This window comes from Neopsephotus bourkii, unplaced genomic scaffold (genome assembly GCF_033783945.1).
Source record: "Neopsephotus bourkii isolate Nb327-2 ecotype Australia unplaced genomic scaffold, CSIRO-AGI_Nbou_v1 NB_818, whole genome shotgun sequence".
Classification (NCBI taxonomy): domain Eukaryota; kingdom Metazoa; phylum Chordata; class Aves; order Psittaciformes; family Psittacidae; genus Neopsephotus; species Neopsephotus bourkii.
The window spans coordinates 33,189-54,402 of record NW_026901314.1 but is presented as its reverse complement, the minus strand read 5'-3'; the positions used below and the strand labels follow the sequence as shown (position 1 = coordinate 54,402).

Here is a 21,214-nt window from a genome sequence, read left to right as displayed (position 1 = left end):
ACATCTTAGTCAGCTTCTCCTATGGGATACAGGGTCAGAGCCCAGAGTCACCTCAAAGGCACCCTAAAACACCCCAAAAACACCTTGTCCTGCTTCTCCTATGAAATACAGGGTCACAGCCCAAAACCACCCCAAAAACGCCTCCTCCTGCTTCCCCTATGGGATAATGGTTCAGAGCCCAAAACCACACCAAAGCCACCTCAAACCACCCCAAAAACACCTTCTGCTTCTCTTATGGGGCACAGGTCAGAGCTGCAAAACAGCATAAAACCACCCCAAAACCATCCCAAAACCACCCTGTCCTGCTTCTCCTATGGAATAAAGGGTCAGAGCCCCAAAAGAGCCTCAACCCAATCCCAAAACAGCCCCAAAACAGGCTAAAACATCCTAAAACACTATAAACAACCTCAAAACCACCTTGTCCTGCTTCTCCGATGGGACACACATTCAGAGCCCCAAAACAGACCCAAAACCATCCAAAACCAGCCCAAAACCACCTCCAAACCACAACACCCTAATTCACCCCAAAGTCACCCCAAAACCACCTTGCCCTGCTTCTCCTATGTGATACACATTCAGAGCCCAAAACCAAGCCCAAACATCCCCAAAACACCCTATACCACCACAAAACCACCAGGTCAGAGCTGCACAACAACATAAAACCACTCCAGAACCACCCCAAAACCATCCTAAAACCCCCTTGTCCTACTTCTCCTATGGAATACAGGGTCAGAGGACAAAATCACACCAAAAACCTCCTAAAACACCCCAAAACCACCCTGTCCTGCATCTCCTATGGGATAGAGGGTCAAACACCCAAAACAGCACAAAAACACTTGCTCCTGCTTCTCCTATGGAATAAAGGGTCACAGCCCAAAACCAGCCCCAACACAATCCCAAAACAGCCCAAAAACATGCTAAAACATCCCAAAAGTACCATAAACCACCTCAAAACCACCTTGTCCTGCTTCTCCTATGGGATACACAGTCAGAGCCCCAAAACAGACCCAAAACAGCCCAAAACCAGCCCAAAACCACCTCCAAACCACCATGTCCTGCTTCTCCTATGGGGTACACATTCCGAGCCCAGAACCAGCCCCTAACCAACCCAAATCAGCCCAGAGCACCCAAAAACCACCTTGGCCTGCTTGTCCTATAGGATACAGGCTCAGAGCACCAAAGCAGACAAAAAGCATCTCCAAAAGCGCCTAAAACACCCCAAAACCACCCCAAAACCACCCAAAACCCACCCCATTAACACCGTGCCCTCCTTCTCCTATGGGGTACAGGTCACAGCCCCAAACCAGCCCAAAACAACCCCAAACACACCTTGTCCTGCTTCTCCTATGGGATACAGGGTCAAAGCCAAAAAACACTCCAAAAACACCTCAAAAACACCCTCAAACACCCCAAACATCCTTAAACACACCCAAAAACCACCTTCTCATGCTTCTCTTATGGATTACAGGGTCAGAGACTAAAACCAGCCCCAGGACATCCTAAAACTTCCCCAAAACACCCGAAACCGCTCTAAAACCACCTCGTCCTGCTTATTCTATGGGATATAGGTTCAGAGATCCAAAACACCCCAAAACAACCAAAACATCACCATGTCCTGCTTTCTCCTATGGGATACAGGGTCAGAGCCCAAAACAGCCGTAAAACAGCCCCAAACCACCCCAGGAACACCCAAAACCAACACAAAACCACCTTGTTCTTCTCCTGTGGCATACATGCTCAGAACCCCCAAACTGATCCAAAGCACTCCAAACCAGGCCAAAACCAGCCCTAAACCACCCATACTCCAGCCTAAGACAAGCCAAAAGCATTCTGTCCTGCTTCTCCTATGGGATACAGTGTTAGAGCCTCTAAACAGCCCGAAACCACCCCAAAATACCCCCAAACCAACTTCTCCTGTTTCTCCTATGGAGTACACGGTCAGAGCCCAGAACCACACCAAAACACCCCAAAACCACCCCAAACTCACCTTGTCCTGCTTCTCCTATGGGTGGCACCAGGGAGAACCCAAAGTAGCCCCAAATCACCCCCAAACCACCCCGAAATGGTACCTTCCGGTGGTCGCTGTGGAGCTGCTTTAACATGGCCTGGAGCTGCGACACCTTCTCGGGTAGGTCCAAGGCCTGGGGGTGCTCTGGGGGAGGCAAAGGGCAATGGGGGGGGGGGGGGGCCCTGGGGTGTCTCCATATTGGGGGCAGGGGGTTCCAGTCCCAAATGTGTCCCAGCCCCACATACAAGGGGGACATGGGGGGTCCCCCAATAGGGGGGTCCCTGTACCCGATGGGGGGCACCCCCATGGCCTTTCCAGGGCTTGGGGGGTGTCGGGGCTCAGCACCGACTCCATGAAGGAGAACAGGGACACAGCCCTTGGCGCTGGGGCAACGGCACGTCAGCACCCCAAAACCAGCCTGGAACAGCCCAAAACACCCCCAAACCAGCACAAAACACCCCAAAAAACCCCACAACACCCCAAACCAGCTCAAAACCTCCACAAAACAGCCCAAACCACCGAGAACAGCCCCAAACACGCCAAAACCAGACCAAAACACCTCTGAAACAGCTCTAAACACCCCTAAAACAGTCCCAAACATCCCTCAAACCAGCCCAGAACACCCCCAAAACAGCACAGAACATCCCCAAAACCAGCCCAAACCCCCCAACCACCCACAAAACCCACCCCTTTACACCCCCAAAATCAACACAGCACCCCCAAACTCACCCCATACTCAACCTCAGCACCCCAAAAGCACCCCAAACCCACCTCAAATCCAACCTCAGCACCCCAAAACCAACACAGCACCCCCAAACACACCCCAAACCCGACCCCATGCTGAGGGTGCAGTTTGGGGGGGGGCTGGTACCTTCCTAGGCCTTGGCTGCAGCCCTGTGGCCATGTCCGGCAGCAGCATCATCCCGGGATCCACGCGGCGCAGGGAGAGCTCCAAGGCAGAGATGGTGCCTGCAGGGACACGGGAACCATTGGCATCCAAAACCATCCCTAAACCACCCTAAACCACCCTAAAACCACCCAAAACCAGCCCCAAACCTCCCAAAACCAAACTAAAGCACTCCAAAACCATCCCCAAACCATCCTAAAACCACTCCAAAATCACCTCGAAACACCCCAAAACCAACCTCAGCACCCCAAAAGCAGCCCAACACCAGCAGTTTCCTGTTTCCATGGGCAGTTTCTTGCTCCCAAATCCCAGATTATCACTTTAGGAAACCTGAACCATAGACAAGGTGATGGCACTGGGGAAGGGAGCAGGGCTTAGGGATTCCAGCCCACAGGATTTGGATGCAGTTAAGGGCAACAGAGGCCCTTGGGATAATCCTTAGGGATAATGATTGAAATGTGGGGTGTGTGACAGCAACTTTGGGATCACTTGGGAAGCTGGGGCCATCCCACAGCACCCGGAGACAAGGAGCTTCCCAGCTCCAGGAGTGAATCCAACGCCCAAATCCCCTTTGCAAAGGGGCTTCCAAGCCCATAGATGGTTCATGGAGACCCAACCGGAACCTCCACCATTCCATGATCATGGAAGAGCCAACGAGGGCACTCAAGTGATGGACCCACAGCACATTACTGGGAAACCATCCCACCTGGAACAGCTCATGGAGCGCAACCAGCTCCTGCTCCTGAGGCAATTCCAAGGCCAAGGAGAAAGGATGGAGCAGCCCCAACGAGAAGGATTTAGGATGCTGGGTGAGGAGAAGCTCAAAGGGAGCCACCAACAGCCCATTGTGTCCTGTGGGATCTTCCCATTGCGTCCTATGGGAGTTCCCCATTGTGTCCTATGGGAGCTCCCCATTGTGTCCTATGGGAGCTTCCCACTGTGTCCTGTGGGACATGATCTGCATGGTCATCGAGGCCATGAAGGACTCGAGAATCTTTGACAGGAGGGTGCCAGAGGACATCCTGGAGCTGGTCACAAGGGACCTCGACTTCTGGCTGGCAGAGGTGGGTGCCCCATGGCTGCATTCCCATCCCCTTCAGTCCTTCCTCCCTCCTCCCAAACCTAGGAGGGGTCTTGGGTACCCAAAGCAGGAGAGAGGGATGGGGAACACGGTCCCAGCCCCACCCGTGCTCCCGCTTCCAGATGCCGAGCGCCGTGAGAAGCATCCATGAATGCCTGCAGAATAGCAGCCGGGAAGCGACGTGGCACAGGATGGAAGGGCTCCTCATCCTGATGGCCATCAACGACCCGAGGGCATTCACAATCAGCATGGTCCTCAATGTGCCCTTGAGAAACAGGTACCAGCCTTGATGTTAGCGTAGGAACTGACACATAACCACCGGAATGGTTATATGAGGTGCTTTATTGCAGCACTGGGAAACCAGGGGCACGCGCCCAAATCTGGCTTCGACCTCGTCACACCGTGTTCGCAATTTATACACTGAAAGTTACATAACTAATACATATGCATTAAGGATTGCCACATCAGTCTATTATGACATCAGCCTCTTCTGCGCTTGCGCAGCCCCCTCTGGTGGTCGTCCTGATGAAGTAAGGAGTCTTCCTCGGATGAAGTAAGAAGTCTTCCTCGGATTGTTCTTTTCACCTTTTTGTCCTCTGGACATATCCCAGCCATTATGTGGACGCCAGCATTGTTCTATTTTCCCTTGACTACCTCTGGTAATTTCTAGGTTCTGCTTGGATAGAATTTCACAATATATCTCTCTAAATTCACCCATACACCCTTCACCATATATGGTTATATAAGCTCTTGCTACCAAGACTACCATTGTATCACTGGTTACAGGTTAACCACGATACCGGACTGCAGACGGAACTGCAAAATTATAGCTCTTTCTAATCTACAAAATCACACTATTGATTTATAAACCTCTCAAACATAATCGTTCCTACCATTTTATATGATTATTTATCTTAAAAACTTCACTCTTTTCTAACATTGAGGGCTTGGTCCCTATGGCCACCAGACCCAAGGACCCACGGCAATGGATGATCTTAAGGCCCTTTCTATGATGCTGAGGATCAGGTCCCTGCATCCCACCCCATGGCACTGGGGCTGGAATAGGATAATCTTAAGGCCCTTTCTCTGATGCTATGACATCCCTGAGGAGCTGGTCCCTCCATCCCACCCCATGGCACTGGAGTTTTCATTGGATGATCTTAAGGCCCTTTCCATGATGCTGTGGCATCCCTGAGGAGCGGGTCCCTGCATCCCACCCCATGGGGAGCACCACCGCTAACCCCCACAGGACATCCCATGGGATGCATGGACCATGCTGACTCAGCGCCCTGCCTTCCAGCGCTGACGTTTACATGTGGGACATGGTCCTGACCACATCTGAGACTTCGGAGGCCCTATGGGAGCTGCTGAGGATGCTCCAGGGCACCCAGGACACCTCCATCCCCAACTTGCTTGTGAGTCCCAAAGGGCCCTGATGGCCTCCCATGAGCCCTACAGGCTCGATGGGGTCTCAATGCCTGTGTTTGCCTTTAGCCCATGGCCTCCAGTGCTGGTGGTGCTGAGGGCGCTGAGGACCCCCAGAGACTGCTGACACTGTCCTTGCTGCTGGAAAGGCTCTTGGAGCTGTCAGAGAAACCTGGCTTGGTGAGCGGGGCATGGCCATGGGGCAGGGCATGGGCATGGGGCAGGGCACGGCCATGGGGAGCCCCAAAACCACTGCAAAACCACCTTGTCCTGCTTCTCCCATGGGATAGAGGGGCAGAGCCCCAAAACAGCAACAAACAGCCTAAAACCAGCCACAAAACCACCCCAAACCAGCCTGAAACGACACCAAAACCACCCAAAACTACCCCCAAAACAAGCCAAAATCCCCTTGTATTGTTTCTCCTATGAGATACAGGGTCAGAGCCCGAAAACAAAACACCCCCACAACATCCCAAACCCCCCTTGTCCTGCTTCTCCTACGGCATACAAGCTCAGAGCACAAAAACACCCCCAAACCACCCCAGAACACCCGAAAACCACCTTGGCCTGTTTGTCCTATACGATACAGGCTCAGAGCCCCAAAACAGACCCAAAGCAGCCCCAAAACACCCCAAAACCACCCCAAAACTGTAGGTAGTTAGGGTCTGGCGATCGGAAGATGTCGCGCTGTACGGAAAGATAAGACCCCCCTCTGAGTAGCCAATAAGACCCCCCTCTGAGTAGCCAATAGGGCCTAACCTAGGTCGTAAGCAGACGGACGTGACGTTGTAAACCTAGGCTATATAACACCGTGTTACTCGCCAATAAACGCCATTTGCCATCCACCACGTTGGTGTCAGTGAGCTGATGGCCCGAGCGGCCAGGGGTTGGCCGTTGTGTCGTTCCTGAACCAGGTCGCCACGCCAACAAAGGCAACAAGTGGTGCCGAAACCCGGGAGTCATCTGGACAGGTGAACGACGGCCGGAGCGGCTGGACCAGCCCGGCGGGGAGGACGCTCCCAAGCAAACAAGGAGGATGGAAGCCCTTGTTAAGGTTGTATCTCAATTACATAAGCAGTGGGGTATTGATTGTAAGCCCAAAGATTTTACTCTCGCAGTCGCGAGGCTTTTACAAACTGGGGTCATTGACCAGCCAGTGGATATTCTCCACCCTGAGGTGTGGGATAAATGCACTAAAGTGTTGGCCGAGGAGACGATGTCCTCGGGTAGTGGGAAATACCTTAAGTCGTGGGGGAAAGTCGTACAGGCCCTGCGAAAGGCCATACAAGAGCAGGAGACCTGGACGGCAGCAAAGAACTGTTTGTTGGCTATCCCGAAATTGGGAGTCGGGGCAGCTACACAAACCCTGCACCCCCCAGACGGTGACGGCTCTACCGAGCCTAAAGATATGCAAGAAGGCGACACGCCTCCCCAATCCCTGAATCCTGACCCGCCTACGGAGGGACAGGAACGAGCAAAATCCTTTTGGGGAGGGCTGGTCGAAGAGGCCAGGGGCGCCGCGGAGAAGGCGGAGTCCGAGGCAATTAGGGTTAGACCACCGCCCTATGCGCCCAAAAATGGCGCTGAGCGGAAAGAAGGAGGGCGGGGCGAAGATATCCCCTGCGGGAAGAAGGAGGAAGTGCTAGAACTAAAAAGTGCGTGTACATGGGGGGCGGAGGAGAAGGAGGAGAATCGAAAGGGGGAGGGACGCGCGAGCGAGGGGCGGACAGCCAATCAGAGCGGCCATCTGAAAAAATGCTGTTGTAGGGCAAACACCCCGCCGAGCAGGGGGCGGGATAAGCCAAGAGGGCGGGGTGAGCCCAGAGGGCGGGAGCGGCCCGCGCGCAAGAGAAGCGGGCAGGGCCGGAGCCCAAAGAAAAGGCACGGGAAGCCGGAAGTAACTAGTCAGTCGACTTCCGACTCGGACTCAGACACTAGCTGGGACGAGTGGTTCGCAACCGATTCAAACTCAGAGGAGGAGGAAACGGAGGTAAACAAAGCTAAGAGCCGAAGGACTCCCATCCGGACTAAAGAGGAACGGCGAGGGGAAGGAGTCCCTCTCACAGACTGGAAGGAAATAGAGCTTGCATGTGCCGACTGGGCCCCAGCAGTCAAACTGGCATTCCCGGTCCGGGTAACAGACGGGGGACAGAGGGTCTATTCGCCAATAAATCCTAAGGATGTCCAAGCAGTTGTTAAGGCAATTGCAGATAAAGGGCTTAATTCTGCCATGGTTTCCACCCTCATAGATGGTGTTTTTGGAAGAGACGATATGCTTCCGTTCGATATAAAACGGGAATGGAGATGGGGATGGGAACAAGGATAGAGGCTAGTCCTTACAGGGCGAGGGTATGCCGCCGTCAGAAAAGATGGCAGAGTTAGGTGGTGCCCACTTAAATCTATTAAACCAGACCTCCAGAATAAAACTAATGAAAATTGTGAGTTTCTGTTCACAGGATTAGATCATCGAACGCCCTCGTAACTCGTACGCCCCAGTGACAAGAGGACGACAAGTCACTAACCCTTGAGTCTGTACCCAGGAGCTCCACACCAGCGGAACCCGAGCAACAGCGAAATAGCCCCCAAGGGAGGGGGCCGCGATGCCTTTGTCTGATTTTGATTTTGGGGTTTGTTACTGTAGGGCAAGTAGAATGATTGTGCTGGTATTGCTCTTTGGACCCTGTATATTGAATCGCCTTGTGTCATTTGTCAAGAGCCGGCTAGAACAGGTTAACATCATGTTTGTAGAAAGCCACCAACTACTTTAAGAATGTATCTACTCAGTATTACCCCCGCTTATCCCAATTTGTCCCAATTTACAACCCATCCCCTTAACTACCCCTCACTAACCACTTGCCCAAAGCCACTAACCACTAACCTGAAGTGCCTTCTACTGTAACATTTTATATGTATATGCGTACTTTTTTCTACTTTTCTACTTTTTTACTTTTTACATTAGCCTATTTAATTAAACATAGGGAGGGGGGAAATGTAGGTAGTTAGGGTCTGGCGATCGGAAGATGTCGCGCTGTACGGAAAGATAAGACCCCCCTCTGAGTAGCCAATAAGACCCCCCTCTGAGTAGCCAATAGGGCCTAACCTAGGTCGTAAGCAGACGGACGTGACGTTGTAAACCTAGGCTATATAACACCGTGTTACTCGCCAATAAACGCCATTTGCCATCCACCACGTTGGTGTCAGTGAGCTGATGGCCCGAGCGGCCAGGGGTTGGCCGTTGTGTCGTTCCTGAACCAGGTCGCCACGCCAACAAAGGCAACACAAAACCACCCCAAACCCAACCCCATTAACACCGTGCCCTCCTTCTCCTATGGTCTAAAGGATCAGGGCCCTCAAACCACCCCCAAACCACCCTAAAACTACCCCAAACCACCTTGTCCAGCTTCTCCTATGGGATACAGGGTTAATGACCAAAATCAGCACCAAAACAGCCCCAATTCAACCTAAAAACCACCAAAAAAACCACAAACCCCCCCAAACCACCTTGTCCATCTTCCCCTATGGGACACAAGGTCAGAGTCCAAAACACACCAAAAAGACAGCAAAACCACCATGAAAAACCACTCAAAAAACACCTTCTCCTGCTTCTCCTATGTGATACTGGGTCAGAGGGCCCAAATATTCCAAAACACCCCAAAAAAACAGCAAAGCACCCCAAAACCATCTTATCCAGCTTCTCCTATGGGATACAGCGTTAGAACCCCAAAACAGGCCCAAACCAGCCCAAAGCCACCTTGTCCTGCTTCTCCTATGGGATACAGGGTCAGAGCACAAAACCAACACAAAAACACCCCAAAACCACACTAAAACACCCCAAAACCACCTTGACCTGCTTCTCCTAGGTTATACTGGGTTACAGCCCCAAAACATCCCCCAAAACTCCACCAAAACCACCCTAAAACACCCCAAAACCACCTTGTCCTGCTTCTCCTTCGGGACACAGGGTAAGAGCCCCTAAACAGCCACAAAACAGCCCAAAACAGCCCCAAAACACCACAAAACCACTCACAAAACACCCTAAACCACCTTAGGATCACCCCAAAACTAATGTGTCCTGCTTCTCCTAGGGTATACTGGGTTAGAGCCCCAAAACAGACCCAAAATATCCCCAAACCCCCTTGTCCTGCTTCTCCTATGGGATACAGGCTCAAAGCCCAAAACCACTCCAAACACTCCCCAAAAACACCCTGTAACACCCCAAAAACATCCTGTAACACCCCAAACCCACCTTCTCATGCTTCTGTTATGGATTACAGGGTCAGAGACCAAAACCAGCCCCAAGATACCCCAAGACTTCCCCAAAACACCCTAAACTGCTCTAAAACCACCTTGTCCTGCTTCTCCTATGGGATACAGGGTCAGAGCCACAAAACAGCATAAAACCACCCCAAAACCACCTTGTCCTACTTCTCCTATGGGATACAGGGTCAGAAGCCAAAATGACCCCCAAAACCACCTAGAACACCCCCAAAACACCCTGTCCTGCATCTCCTACGGGATAGAGGGTCAAACACCCAAACCAGCCCCAAAACAGACAAAAACCACCCCCAAAACACCCCCAAACCACCCCCAAACAACATGGTTCTGCTTGTCCTATGGGATACAGGGTCAGAGAACCAAAACAGCTCAAACCAGCCTCAAACCACCCCAAAACCATTTTGCCCTCCTTCTCTTATTGTATAAAGGGGCAGAGCCCCAATACAGCCCTAAAACCACCCCAAACACACCTCATCCTGCTTCCCTGGGATACAGGGCCAGGGACAAAGACCACCCCATAAACACACCAAAAACACCCTCAAACAACACAAACCCACCTTGTCCTGCTTCTCCTCTGGAATACAGGGTCAGAGCCAACAACGTAAGAGAACAGAGGATGGAAGGTGATAGCGGAATAGACTCCACAACTCGTTAAAGTTGTAAAGTAGGTATGCCTTATTCAGCTGAAGATTGGTCCTATTGAAGGTTGGTCTTATTGAAGATAAGGTATGCCTTATTCAGCTGAAGATTGGGGGGATTGGTCCTCCAAAAGGCATGCGTGCCTCAGTCCCGTTTTCCTTTTACATTTATCCTGTAAAGTCATACATATGTATTAGGTCGCACAATACGCCTATACATATTCAAATTCTATCTCCGCTTCGTATTCTAATGAGCTAAAAGGCTCTCCACGCATGCGCAGTGCCTCCTGGTGGTCTTGGGCAGGGGTCTTCAGATGAAGTAAGTAGTCTTCCTCTTGTGGGTAGGGGTCTTCAAGATGAAGTAAACGAGTCTGCCTCAGGCTTGAACTTTTTACCTCTGGTCCTCACGCCTGCTCTTTAGGAGCTGGATGGGCCTGGTCTGTGTCCAACTGGTTTAATGCGCTATTCCCTTCGTTAGGAGGTTCTATCCTGGTACTGCCTGATAAGGCATCTGCTGAGCTTGTCAAGCCAGCTATAACTTAGGCAGTATCCCCTTGTACAACCCCCCTCTATTCTCCTTATTAGGAGGTTCTTTCCTGGTAATGCCTGATGAGGCATCTGCTAAGCTTGTCAAGCCAGCTATAACTTAAACAGTACCCCCTTGTACAATCCCCCCCGTACATTTTGTCTAACCCCCTTGTACAACCCCCCGTACACAATAGGCCACATCAGTTTCAGAAGGGACCCCAGAAGGTCCCAAGTCCAAGCCGTCAGGAGCAGGGTCAGAGCACACGGTTCAAGGCTTGGTTCAGCGTGAGCTGGAACTCCCCGAGCCCAGAGACTGCACAGCCTGCACAGATGCAGCACTTGCCTGAGCCCATGGCAACAAGGTTGCTTCCTGTCCTGGCTGAACCTCTCCTCTGTCGCTATCCCCCCCTGCCTTTTGTCCTCCCACCAGGCACCATGGGGAGGAGCCTGGCTCTGGATCCTCCATGTCCTCCTTGCCGGTACAGGCAGACAGTCCCCATCAGCCTTCCCTTCCCAAGATCTCGGATCCCCATCAGCCTTCCCTTCTCCTCCCCAGCCTCTCCCGCAGGTGCCATGGGGAGGAGAAGAGAGGTGCTTCTTCCTCCCCGTGGAAGGAAGGAAGGAAGGAGCTTGCCAGTAGCGTTCCTGAACTGGGGATCTGAAGCCTGGATGGAGCATTCCAGAGCATCCCTTCCCTTGTTCTCCTGCCGTGCTCCTGCTCATACAGCCCGCGATGCTGCTCTCCTCCCTTGCTGCCAGGGCACACGCTACCTCCTGTCCAGCTCCGGCCCACCCAGACCTTTCCCATGGGCTGCTCCCAGCCAGGCAGCCCCAGCCTGGGCCATTGCAGGGCAGTTCCCTGCAGGGACCCCTGTGCCCCCTGCTCTCCTGCCCAGGACACCCGGAGAGCTCTGCAGCCCCCCCATGCCATCCCACCTCCCCACTCCAGCACAACAGCTCCCCAAGAGCTCTTCCTGCTCCAGGCACAGAGCAGCCATCCCAGAGCTGGAGCAGCCAGAAAGCTGCTCTCGTTCCCCTTCATTCCTGCCATGGCAGGACTTACCACAGAGAAGAAGCTGCTGCAGGATCATTTACTTTACTCAAATCCATCTGCTGCCTCCGGGCATGGGGCACTGTCAGAAGAGAAAAAGGCAGTGACAGGGTAGGGGAGACTTCTCAGGGTAAAACCAGTTCATTTCCCTTCAGATTTCCACCATCCCCTCACGTTCAAATGCATTTCCCCGTTCCTGGTGCTGGTGGCTGAGTGTGCTGGGTGAAGCCCTGTGGCTCCAAGGCCTCAGCTCTGTGCCACTGCAGGGGTTGCATGGAGCCGCTCTGCAAAAGCTCCAATAGGCATGAGGGATGTCAGGTTGTAACAGAGGTTCAGGGCCTGCATTCACAGCTATGAAGATGGTGGCTGCAGAGCAGAGCCTCGGCGTGACTTTATCAGCATTTTCTCAGAAGTTTCTCAGCTGACAAGTGCTATTTTAGGTGTAGAAATCCTCATTTTTGTAACTGACCGTGTGGTCAGTATTGGGACAGGACAGGGGAAAGGGCTCAGCAGCCCGTGGGTTAGTGCATAGTCTGGAGAGCTGCAGAGTCCATCGCTCTTGCTCCCAGCTGCCTTGCACTTGTCCTTGCCATACCCCAGCTGTGACTGCACACACAGATAAACAGAGAGAGAAAAGGAGAAAGAATGAGATACAGAACAACTGCACTCCTTCCGGTGCCAGGGAGGGAGCCCTGCTGATTCAAACCAGCCCAAAATAGCCCGTAATAGAACAAACCAGCACTAAACCAGCCCAAAACACGACAAAACAGCCCAAACCAACCCAAAACCGCCCCCAAACACCCCAAAAGCAGCCCAAAACAGCCCAAACTGGACCCAAAACAGCCAAAACCAGCCTCAAAACAGCCAAAACAAGCCCCGAAACAGCCCAAACCAGCTCAAAACCAGCCCCAAACCAATCCAAACCAGCCCTGAAACTGCCACAAAACAGCCTAAAACAGCCCAAAACAGCCCAAAACCACCCCCAAACACCCCCTGCACTTCAAAAACATCCTGAATCCCCCCTAAATCACGCTAAAACCACCCCAAATCAACCCAAAACCACTCAAAAAATACCTGCAAAATACCCCCTCCATCCCAAAACACCCTCTCTCCCACAAACCCACCCCAAAACACCCCCTGAACCCCAAAACCACCCTGAAACAACCCTTAATCACACCAAACCCACCCCAAATTCCCCCAAACACTTCAAACCCACCCCAAATCAACCTAAACTCACCCCAGATCAACCCCAAACTACCCCTAATTCACCCCCCAAAGAACCCAAATGACCCTAAACCCACCCCTAAATCACCCCAAACTCACCCCAAAACTACACCCAACCCCTCCAATCAACCCAAACCAGCCCCTGTATCACCACAAAACCCCCCCAAATCAACCCAAAACTACTGCTAAATCACCTGAAACCCACCCTAAATCACCCCAAAACCCAGCCCAAATCAACCCAAAACTACTGCCAAATCACCCCGAATCAACCCAAACCCACCCCTTGCACCCCAAAAACACCCAACCCCCCCAATCAACCCAAACCTACCCCAAATCACCCAAACCCACCCCCAATCACCCCCAAACCATCCCAAATCCACCCTAAATAACCCCCAAACCACCCCTTGCACCCCAAAACCACCCAAACCCCCCAAATCATGCCCCCGGACCAGCTGCTGTTCTGTGCTGACTGCGACCGCGGGTACCCCAGGCACTGCCTGAGCCCCCCATGGCCGAGCCCCCCGAAGGTCAGTGCGGGGGGATCAATGGGGGGCACTTTGGGGGTACCCCCCCGGGTTTTAATTATTTGCAATGGGTGGGGAGAACTTGGGGACCTTCGGTTGGGTTGGGGGGGGGGGGTGTTGGTGGTGCAAAACAAGGGGGGGGGGAAGGGAAAAGAGGGGGTGCCCCATGGGGATTATGGGGTGTTGTGTAATAACGGATGTCGTGGCCACCCCCCCCCCCCATCGTGGTGCTGTTGGTGTGAGCTGTGAGTGTCTGTGATTAAACTGTGACAGAGAGAACCCCCCCGTTATTGACCCTCCGGCACCCAAATGAGACCCCACAAATGGGACACCAGCACACAAAATGGGCCCCCTGCCCCCAAACTGGGACCCGGGTACCCCAAATGGGACCCCTGCCCCTCAAACCGGACCCCAGCCCCCAAACGAAGCTTCCCCCCCCCCCCCGCTCCGTGAGGAAAGGCCCCGCCCCTCACGGGGGTCCCGCGGCCCCCCCGGGCTGCAACGTGCGCATGCGCCGGAGTCCTGACTACAACTCCCAGCGTGCCCCGCGCGGAGAGCCGCGCGCTGATTGGCTGCGGCGGAGGCGGGCCTTGAACCGGCGGTGGGGCCTGTATCCGGCAGCAGGGGGGGAGCAGGGCTGGGGGTGTGCGGGGTCCACGGGGACCATGAGGACATAGGGGTTAGAGCTGAGCTGAAGCAGTGACAATGATGTGTCAGGTAAAGAGCAGCTTGGGCCTGTTCAGTCAGCAAAAAGGGATGAATGAGGGCTGGGTCAGGAAAGGGATGTGTAAGGCATGGCTGCATTGAAGGCTTTACAGAAATCTGCACGTTTCCCAGTACTGGATTCGGAAGTTTGATTGAGGTCCCATTAAATCAAAGTCCTATTCAAGTTCCCTATTTAATCCATAGGAAATCAGCTACACGTGACTTCAACAAACCAGTGGTAAGTGGGGCCTAAGAGTTATTGCGGTCAGGCTTCAATTCACTGAACTTAAAGTGTTTCTTTATCCAAAGTCCGGGACAAGTTTCCTTCCCTTTGGCTGCAGCAGCTCCATTCCAGATGCCCCAACAGCCCATATTGAGCAAAGTTGCATTCCAAGAAAGAGGGCAGGTTCCCTTCTTGACCCTACTCCATTTCTAACCCTACAACATGGAAGCACCTGAGGAGGCTTCCTCAGAGCAGCCAGGGCCATGGGCAGAGGGGAATAAACTATGTTAGGGCAGGCAAAAGCCCTTCAGGAAACAGGCGAAGTTGATTGTTGCAGACACAGGGTGGAGGTAGGGAAAAATGACATCAAAACCCCCTGATTTGTCCTTTGTGCTGCTGATAAAGCAGCACCTTGTCCTGCTTCTCCTATGGAATACATGGTCCGAGCCCAAAAGTATCCCAAAACATATCAAAAAAATCAGTAAACAACCCAAAACCATCTTAGTCAGCTTCTCCTATGGGATACAGGGTCAGAGCCCAGAGTCACCTCAAAGGCACCCTAAAACACCCCAAAAACACCTTGTCCTGCTTCTCCTGTGGGATACAGGGCCAGAGCCCAAAACCAGCCCCAAACCTACCCCAAAACCACCCCAGTAGCTCCCACATCTGTAACGAATTCTTTTCTCTCTGATTTAACACCAATTAAGTTGCTCCTATATCCACTAAAATTCCACTTTATTTCCTCTAGTCCCTAGTTTTCGTGTAACCGGTGGATCTGCTAGCGTAGATTCCCTAGGTCCCCATCAGTTTAGTTCCAGTTCAGTCACCAGAACCACCCCATGGCACTGCCCCCTCCCCCCAGGCAGTCTCACTTCCAGCGTCCAAAACCCCCCATAGCACGCACACCGATCCGGTCCCACAGAAGAGAAGAGCCCACTCCCCCACCTCCTCCCGACATCCCTCCTCCCACACTCAGACACAGGAGCTGCTCGAGCTCCCCCTCTTTCCCCCTTGGTTTTCCCTTTTTTTCCTTCTCACAGCGGCTCCCCCTGCTCTGCAGGGCCTGCAGGTGCCTGCCTCTGCAACACCGCTTCTGGTTTAACCCCTTCTTAACTCTGAACGTGGATGTGCCGCTGGTTGCCAGTGACAGCAATCTCTTCCTCCTTATCAATATCAGATAGGAGAGATGCAGAGAGTGCTCCTCTCGGAGGTACCTGTGGTACGTGATTTTCCACCCTATCTTCCTGATTACTGTTTTTTAACTTTAAACATCTTTCCCCAATGTCACAGGCTGAGCATCTCCAGCTTAACTTTCAGTTTTTCCCTGTCCTTTTCCAAAGCCAAAATTAAGGAATCTGGCAGAGCTATATTAATTTTGCATTCAGTCTGTCACTCCGTGTGATTTCTTAAAGTGAAAAACATATCTGCATACATTACTTCATCCCATTTTCCTTCCCCCTCAGAACAACATCAACTGTAACAATGTATTACAGTTCAGAGTTCCATTTTTAGGCCATTTTTCCTGATCTTCCAAAGTATACAAAGGCCACCATTGGTTACAATATTTTACCAATATTTTCTTATTTACCAAGCCCCCAGGAGACCCTCCAAGTTCTTTCCAGTGTGCCAAAATGCACCCAAAAGATGCATTCACTCTCACAAAATGCACCCCAGATCTCTTCACTCTGCTGATTTTCCATTATCAATCTCACATTCACACACACACACACAAACGGGATCCCCCAGACACACTCCACACAGTTACAACACTTGAGACAGAGACTTAAATTCAACCAGTTAATAACACAGTTATAACATCCTGTCACCAGTACCAAAATCACAAGACCAAAATCATTACTGTAACAAGCCACAAAATAAGATGAATAACATTAATAGGGGAGTTTCCTTGAACGCTCTATAGTTGACCAGCCTGTCAGTGTCCCAGGAAGGACGAGACCCTTGTGTCCGACCAGCCTGTCTGTGCCCCACTGTGGGAACCATACTGGACAGCCCACTGTATCGGAGGGTAATTCGACTAACCTATTCAGGCACCCACGCTGACAGCATCACTGAATCAAATCCTTTATGGGCTATTTATAGCACACTGGACCCAAAACCATTTCCACAAGACACCCCCTGCATCTTGTGGGACCCAAACCACAAGATGCCCCCTGTTTAGTTATAAGAGTCTGTCGCTGATACCAAAATCACAAGACCAAAATCCTTAACATAACAAGCCACAAAATAAATCAAATACCAACAAGATCCAAAACCATTTCCACAGGACACCCCCTGCATCTTGCAGGACCCAAACCACAAGAAGCCCCCTGCTCCTTGTGGGTGTATACCAAACGGATGCCAGCAGCTGGTATATACCTTTACCTACGAGATTTCCTATCTGGATTTACAGAAGGCTTCCAAACCATGCGTACGCTTACCAAACCAATTTACCAAGCCGAGATGCCCCCTGCATCTTACAGACTATAGAAAAGAAAAGAATACCCTTTATGAGATGGTCCTTGTCTGCTCCCGCAGCGATCTGCATGAGTTGAGGGGTCCCTCCGGGAAAAATTCCCGAGGTCCCTAGGGAGCCCTGTCCTCAGCGGGTCCTGCAGCCGAGCAGAGAGGGTCCCATCTGGGGTGCCAAACTGATTCGGAGAAAACTCCAGGAAGAAACTTGCCAACAAAGCTTTCAAGCTGACAAGCAGGTATTCTTTATTGCGGCGCCGGGAGACACGGGGATAACTCCTCCTAACGTGTGTCCCCGTATTGCTATACAAGCCATCCTTTTATAGTTCCTGGGCATACATACATATTCATGAGGCTACGTATGGATTACATCACTTTCCAGAGAGTTCCCCGCATGAGTACAGAATTGTGGTGATGGTCTCTGAGGGTCGTTTACTTCTTCCAACAATCTTCATCACTTCTGGCAGCCTTTGAAGCACGCGCAGTAGATGCTCATACCAGTTTAATTGGTTCGTTAGCACCAGAGACATAATAATCCTCCTATCCTCCTACTTATCAGTTAGTTTACTGTAGCCCATCCTGGACACTTGCAGTTCCCAGATACTCCTTATCCCTGTGTCCTGTTCTTCTAGACTGTTTTTCCTAAAACTATGCCAACTGTAATGATTCATCTTGTGAGAATTCTCAGTACGTTCTCTAGCTGTACTCTATTTTTTTTCTATGTGTCATGCGCCTCAATAATTTTCCATTGCTACTGTTACAAAGCCATCAAACTTAACATTACTTAAAACTGATTCTAAATGTTTTTATATATTCCATTTTGTGATTTTGTGCCCCCTTGTCTCACCAACTCCCTCCCCAATGGCTGTTATGTCGTTGCTGTTATGTCCCTGCTGTCATTTCACTGATGCCAGATCCCAGTCAAGCTTTTCCATAAGGGCACATCATTTTGGGACTAGCCGATTTCCCTTGCCTTCAGAGAGCACTGAGCCCCGGCCCCATGGTCCCTCTCCACGAAGTAGGATGCTGCAGGCCCCTCACTGCTCATGACACCCAATGGCAAACATCATGGAGTTCAACAAGACCAAATGCTCCAGCCTGGAGAAGAGAAGGCTCCAGAGAGACCTTAGAGCCGCTCCCAATGCCTGAAGAGATCTGGAGAGGGACTTTATACAGGGGCCTCTAGTGATAGGATAAGGGGGAGTAGTTTAAACATGACTCATTCCTTTTAACCTGAGTTTAGATTTGACATTAGGTTTAGATTCAACTTTAGGTTTAGATTAGACACAAAAAAGAGTCGACATTACGTTTAGATTGGACACAGGCTTCAGATTAGACAAGAAGACAAGAAGAAGACTCAACATTAGGTTTAGATTAGACACACAGAAGATTCGACATCAGATTTAGATTAGACATAAGGTTCAGATTAGACGAAGATTTGACTTCAGGTTTACATTAGACATGAAGAAGACTCATCTTTAGGTTTAGATTAGACATTAGGTTTAGATCCAATTTTAGCTTAGTTTAGACACAAGATTCGACTTGAGGTTTAGATTAGACATTACGTTTAGCTTAGACATTATAGGCCAATAAAACTGTTGTGTTGTTCATTCACCCTGTGTCCTGTGAGTTGATTAGACTTGTGCCTTTTGGAGTCTTGCCCTGGTCTTCAGAGCAAAACCAAGCCGTGCCTGGAGAACCTATGAGCAAAGCACGGGGGTGTCAGTGAAATGCTGGGTGCACGGCTGCATCCTGGCTCAAATACAGCGTGTTCTGGTGCTGAATAGGGTCCAAGAGGTGCTCTGGCACCCTGCAGCTTTCTGAGGGTGTGAGAGGTTGGAGAAGGAGTTTACTCCCTTGACTTGGAAGCCTTTGTCATCCAAATGGAGAAGGAGATTGGCCAGCAGCTCACCGCAGGGTTTGGGTGTAACATCGACACTGCCAAGCTCTGCATCCAAGGGAGGCTCCACACCCTGAACATCTGCAGGTGTCAGTGCTGCTGTGGACACATCCACATGTCTTTGGGCCATGGATGTGGCCTGGAACACAGCCAATGACTTGTGCAGGACATCACTCACGAGGAGCCTGGCTGTTTCCTGATCAACCACCTCCTTCGCTGTGGGGCTGAGCAGGGCAAAGGCATTCCTCTGTGCCTCTGCTTCTGCCTCTCCTTCTGCCTCTGCTTCTGCCTCCTGCTCAACAAAGCCAGGGGAAGCTGGTACCGCTGCTTCTTCCTCGTCTTGTTCCACAGCAGCGAGAGGTGTGTGGTGCTGCTCTTCCTCAGTATCCGAGAAGACATCTACTGTCATGGCCTCTTCCTGCTCCTCTAGAGACACGGAAGGCACCATGTCTGCTCCAGCCTCGCCTGCTGCTGGGATGAGAGGGGCTGTGCTGGGCTCTACCTGAAGCTCTGCAACCAAGAAAGGCTCCACACCCTGAACATTTGAAGGTGTCAGTGCTCCTGTGGACACATCCCCACGGCTTTGGGCCATGGATGTGGCCTGGATCACAGCCAATGACTTGTGCAGGACATCACTCACGAGGAGCCTGGCTGTTTCCTGATCAACCACCTCCTTCGCTGTGGGGCTGAGCAGGGCAAAGGCATTCCTCTGTGCCTCTGCTTCTGCCTCTCCTTCTGCCTCTGCTTCTGCCTCCTGCTCAACAAAGCCAGGGGAAGCTGGTAGCGCTGCTTCTTCCTCCTCTTGTTCCACAGCAGTGAGAGGTGTGTGGTGCTGCTCTTCCTCAGTATCCGAGAAGACATCTACTGTCATGGCCTCTTCCTGCTCCTCTAGAGACACGGGAGACACCGTGTCTTCTCCAGCCTCGCCTGCTGCTGGGGTGAGAGGGGCTGTGCTGGGCTCTACCCGAAGCTCTGCATCCAAGGGATGCTTCATGTCCTGAACATCTGTAGGTGTCATTCCTGCCATGGACACATCCCCACAGCTTTGGGCCATGGATGTGGCCTGGATCGCATCCAATGACTTGTGCAGGACATCACTCATGAGGAGCCTTTCTGTTTCCTGATATACCCACTCTATCGCTGCATGCAACCGCAGCAACTTGCTGTTGAGGCTGCCCTTGCTGCCCGCTGCCAAAATTGGTGGCAGGGGCTCTGCTACTTGCACAGTTTTCCTCAGTTTTTGCTGAGTTGCTGGGGCCTTTCTGCTGTTGGCTGCCAGGAAGGTGTCTCCTCTCATGTGTGTTCCTGCAGCTGGTGACTGCTGGCAGGGTCCCTGGCTCCTAGTGGTGTGCCTGCGCAGCACTGTGCTCATGCTCCCTGAGTTCTTTGTTGTGGGAGCAGAGCCTGTGGACCTGCGTAGAGCAGGCTGACAGGTCTCCAGCCATGTATCTCTGCTGCCGTAATTGGGGACATGGCGCAGCTGGGCAGAAGCTCTTAGAAGCTGCTGTGGCTTGCTGCTTAAGGTGGTGTTGGCTGAGTCGCTCACACTGCCAGAAGCTGCAGAGGGTGCTGGTGTTACAGGTGCCAGCCTGCAGCAGCTGCTGACTGCTCTCACTGAGCGAGGTGGTGGCCGGGGTGCCATTGTCACCAACGGTGGCTGACGGAGTGTCTGCTCCTGTCTTGACCCCCTGGTGCTGGGCAGCACCGCTCGGTGCACCAGGCTGCCCATCTGCAAAAGAAGCCGAGGAGAGAGGCTGTGTGACTGTGTCCATTGTGCCCACGTCCCAGCAGGCTGAGCTCAGGCAGTTGGGATCCCCTGCCAGCCCCAGGGCAGGGCTCAGTCCCACAGGTGGCTGCCTCCTGCTCCTAGAGCTGGCTGGAAAGAGGGCTGGGCACCCGCAGCCCACAGGCACTTCCCAGAGCACCCCCGGCATACCCGGGCAGCCTGCAGGGGGCACGGCATGGGGGGCTCAGCTTGCTCCCTCCTGCACTTCCTGCCTGCCCGTCAGTATCTCCTGGGGTTGGGAAGACGTTTGGCCTTGTCTCCCTGGGGCTGCCTACCTGTGCCTGTTGGATGGCGACAGCCTGAAACTTCTCTGGGTAGCGCAGCTGTAGCAACGTGATCCCATGGTGGGATGACGCCTGCCTCAAGCTGCCCTGAGGCACTTCTTCGGGCTGCCTGTGTGCCACCTGCGGGCAGGAGGAGGAGGAAGAGGCGTGTGATGGAGGCGGCTGCCTTGGCGCAGCGGCCCGTGC

At 52.3% G+C, this 21,214-nt stretch overlaps 1 long non-coding RNA gene across 1 annotated transcript; it reads right to left on the bottom strand.

Moving 5' to 3' along the window:
- Positions 1–9,164: 9,164 nt before the first annotated feature.
- Positions 9,165–15,221, bottom strand: LOC133213441 (uncharacterized). Its single transcript, XR_009725816.1, has 3 exons — positions 15,148–15,221; positions 9,747–9,836; positions 9,165–9,242 (listed from the first exon to the last, which is right to left on the bottom strand). It is a non-coding gene; the product is annotated as an uncharacterized LOC133213441 (long non-coding RNA).
- Between the last annotated feature and the right edge of the window lie 5,993 nt (positions 15,222–21,214).